The 4511-nt window shown below is 41.3% G+C and overlaps 1 pseudogene; it reads left to right on the forward strand.

Moving 5' to 3' along the window:
• Positions 1-3618: 3618 nt before the first annotated feature.
• LOC116622216 lies at positions 3619-3954 on the forward strand (annotated as a pseudogene).
• The last annotated feature ends 557 nt before the right edge of the window (positions 3955-4511 follow it).

The following is a 4511-nucleotide window of genomic DNA, read 5'->3' on the forward strand; positions in this document are numbered from 1 at the left end:
TTTTTCTGTTTTTTTCTTTTTAACTTTTTCTCATTTCAACTAGATGTTTATTATATCAACTTATATTTCATAGTTGTTTTTTAACTTGTATTTTTTCAAAGCTGTATTATAGATAATATGCTTCATTTTAGTCCTTTTCTCACCCTATTCAATTTTATCTTTATATATATATACAATTTACTTTCCTTGTAATTTTGGGATGTAGCGTCCTCTAACACACAGACCAAAATTCAACCAGGAACAACTGGAACACCCTGCTTTGCCCACACTGAGAGTTAGTCTCCTCCTTTTTTCTTTTTTTTTTAAATTTTTTAATTTTATTCTTGTGTTTCGTTTTGGCTTTGTTTTTCGGTGGTGGCTTCCAACCACTCTGGATTTGGCTAGGGTGCATCTTGATTGGGTCATGGTTGATATTTTGGACTCTGTTCATTCACTCAACCATCCCTCAACAGAATGACTAGGAGGAGGAACTTCCAACAAAGAAAAGAACCAGAGACAACGTCTTCTGCCACAGAACTAATGGATATGGATATAAGCAAGATGTCAGAGATAGAACCTAGGATAGCAATCATGAAGTCAATAGTTAGGCTTGAAAAAAGCATCAGTGACAATATAGAATCTCTAAGGGCAGAAATGAAATCTAATAAGGCCAAATTTAAAAATGCTATGAATGAGATGCAGTCCAAACTGGATACTTTAACAGCCAGGGTAAATGAGGCAGAAGAGAGAATAAGTGATCTAGAAGATAAGCTGATGGAAAAGAAGGAAGTTGAGGAAAACAGAGATAGGCAGCTAGTAGCACATGAAAAAAGGATTGGAGAGATTAATGATGAAATGAAATGTCCCAATATCAGAATTATTGGGATCCCTGAGGGGATGGAGAGAGAGGGATAGAAGGTATATTTCAGCAAATCATAGCTGAGAACTTCCATAATCCGGGGAAGGAAACAAGCATTCGAGTCCAAGAGGCAGAGAGGACCCCTCCCAAAATCAATAAAAATAGATCAACACCCCAACATATAATAGTGAAGCTTGCAAATCTTAGAGCGAAGGAAACAATCCTGAGACTAACCAGGGAGAGGAGGCTCCTTACATATGGAGGAACATCAGACCTGTCCATAGAAACCTGGCAAGCCAGAAAGGGCTGGCAAGACATATTCAGGGTACCAAGTGAAAATAACATGCAGCCAAGAATACTTTATCCAGCAAGGCTGTCATAGAATGGATGGAAAAATAAAGAGCTTTCAGGACAGGCAGAAACTGAAAGAATACATGATCACCAAGCCAACCCTGCAAGAAATATTAAGGGGGATTCTGTAGCGAAGAGAAACCCCAAGAGTCACACAGACCAGAAAGAAACAGAAAATCTATAGAAACAGGGACTTTACAGGCAATACAATGGCACTAACTTCATATCTTTCAATAGTTACTCTCAACATGAATGGGTTGAATACTCCCATCAAGAGACACAGGGTTTTAGATTGGATAAAAAAGCAGTACCCATCCAAATGCTGTCTACAAGAGACTCATTTTGAACCTAAAGACACCTCCAGATTGAAAGTGAGGGGATGGACCTCAAAAGAAAGCTGGGGTAGCAATCCTCATACCAGACAGATTAGATTTTAAATCAAAGACCATAGTAAGAGATGTAGAGGGACACTATATCATACTTAAAGGGTCTATCCAACAAAAGGATCTAACAATTTTAAATATTTATGCCCCCAACATGGGAGCATCCAATTATATAAACCAATTAATAACCAAAATAAAAAAACATATGGATAATAATACATTAATAGTAGGAGACCCCAACACTCCACTCACAGCAATGGACAGATCATCTGAGCAGAAGATCAACAAAGAAACAAGAGCTTTGAATGACACATTGGACCAGATGGATTTCGTAGATAGATACAGAACATTCCATCCTAAAACAACAGAATACTCATTCTTCTCAAGTGCACACAGAACTTTCTCCAGAATAGACCATATACTGGGTCACAAATCAGGTCTCAACCAATACCAAAAGACTGAGATTATCTCCTGCATGTTATCAGACCACAATGCTTTGAAACTGGAACTCAATCACAAGAAAAAATTTGGAAGGAACTCAAACACTTGGAAGTTAAAGAGCATCCTGCTAAAGAATGATTGGGTTAACCAGGAAATTAAAGAACTTAAACAATTCATGGGAACTAATGAGAATGAAAACACATCAGTCCAAAACCCATGGTATACTGCAAAGGCGGTCCTAAGGGGGAAATATATCGCCATCCAAGCCTCTCTCAAAAAATTAGAAAAATCCCAAATGCACAAGCTAACCTTACACCTAAAGGAGCTGGAGAAAGAATAGCAAATAAGGCCTAAACAAAGCAGGGGAAGAGAAATAATATAGATTAGAGCAGAAATCAACGAAAGAGAAACAAGAAGAACACTAGAACAGATCAACGAAACTAGAAACTGGTTCTTTCAAAGAATTAATAAGATTGATAAACCTCTCGCCAGACTTATCCAAAAGAAAAGGGAAAGGACCCAAATTAATAAAATCATGAATGAAAGGGAAGAGATCACGACTAACACCAAGGAAATAGAAACAATTACTAGAAATTATTACCAACTATATGCCAACAAATTAAGCAACCTGGAAGAAATGGATGCGTTCTGGGAAACTTATAAACTACCAAGACTGAAACAGGAAGAAACTGACAAACTGAATAGACCAATAACCAGTAATGAAATTGAAGCAGTGATCCAAAACCTCCCAAAAAACAAGAGTCTAGGGCCAGATGGGTTCCCGGGGGAATTCTACCAAACATTTAAAGAAGAAATCATACCTATTCTACTGAAGCTGTTTCGAAAAATAGAAATGGAAGGAAAACTTCCAAACTCATTCTGTGAGGCCAGCATTACCCTGATCCCACAACCAGACAAAGACCCCATCAAAAAGGAGAATTACAGACCAATATCCCTGATGAACACGGATGCCAAAATACTCAACAAGATCCTAGCCAATAGGATTCAACACTACATTAAAAGGACTATTCACCACCACCAGGTGGGGTTTATTACTGGGATGCAAGGGTGGTTCAACATTCGCAAATCAGGGGCGCCTGGGTGGCTCAGTTGGTTAAGCGACTGCCTTCGGCTCAGGTCATGATCCTGGAGTCCCTGGATCAAGTCCCGCATCGGGCTCCCTGCTCGGCAGGGAGTCTGCTTCGTCCTCTGACCCTATCCCCTCTCATGTGTTCTCTCTCTCTCATTCTCTCTCTCTCAAATAAATAAATAAAATCTTAAAAAAAAAAATTCGCAAATCAATCAACATGATAGATCACATTAACAAGAGACAAGAACCATATGATCCTCTCAATTGCTGCAAAAAAAGCATTTGACAAAATACAGCATCCTTTCCTGATTAAAACTCTTCAAAGTACAGCCCCGCTGGCTGCTCTGAAAAGCCATCTTTGCATTCATTGTTCCCTGTTGGGTTCCCAGTTCCACAAAGCAACCACCTCTGCCCCACCTCCTCCTTCACCGCGGACTCCGGCAGCTTTCTCGCCAGCGTCCTCGAACTCTTGCTTTTTTTTAATCCGCTGCATCGGGTCACCGGGGTGCCCCATCATGTCAGATACAGCCATGGACACCAGCTCTGAGATCATCACCAAGGACTTAAAGGAGAAGAAGGAGCTGTGGAGGAGGCAGAGAATGGAAGAGATGCACCTGCTAATGGCAACGCTAATGAGGAAAATGGGGAGCAGGAGGTGACAATGAGGTAGATGAAGAAGAGGAAGAAGGGGGGTTGGAAGAGGAGGAGGAAGTAACGGTGAGGAAGAAGATGGAGATGAAGATGAGGAGGCCGAGGCAGCTATGGATAAACGGGCAGCTGAAGATGATGAGGATGACGATGTCGACACCAAGAAGCAGAAGACTAATGAGGATGACTAGACGGCAAAAAAAGGAAAAGTTAAACTTAACAAAAAAAGGCCACCGTGACCTCTTCACCCTCCACTTCCCGTCTCAGAATCTAAACGTGGTCATCTTCAAGTAGAGAGTCCCTCCCGCCTGCCCAACGCCGGCAGTGCCACCCGCAGATGACACACGCTCTCCACCACCCAACCAAAACACAACGTGAGTTTGCAACAGGGGAGGAAAAAAGAACCAAAACTTCCAAGGCCCTGCTTTTTTTTCTTAAAAGTACTTTAAAGAGGAAAATTTGTTTGTATTTTTATTTACATTTTACATTTTTGTACATATTGTTAGGGGTCAGCCATTTTTTTAAAGATTTTATTTATTTATCTGACAGAGAGAGACACAGCGAGAGAGGGAACACAAGCAGGGGGAGTGGGAGAGGAAGAAGCAGGCTTCCCGCGGAGCAGGGAGCCCGATGCGGGGCTCGATCCCAGGACCCTGGGATCATGATCTGAGCCAAGGCAGACGCTTAATGACTGAGCCACCCAAACGCCCCATGGGGTCAGCCATTTTTAATGACCTCGGATCACCAAACCAGCCTTGGG

The sequence above is a fragment of the Phoca vitulina genome, unplaced genomic scaffold (genome assembly GCF_004348235.1).
Source record: "Phoca vitulina isolate PV1807 unplaced genomic scaffold, GSC_HSeal_1.0 scaffold52, whole genome shotgun sequence".
Lineage (NCBI taxonomy): Eukaryota > Metazoa > Chordata > Mammalia > Carnivora > Phocidae > Phoca > Phoca vitulina.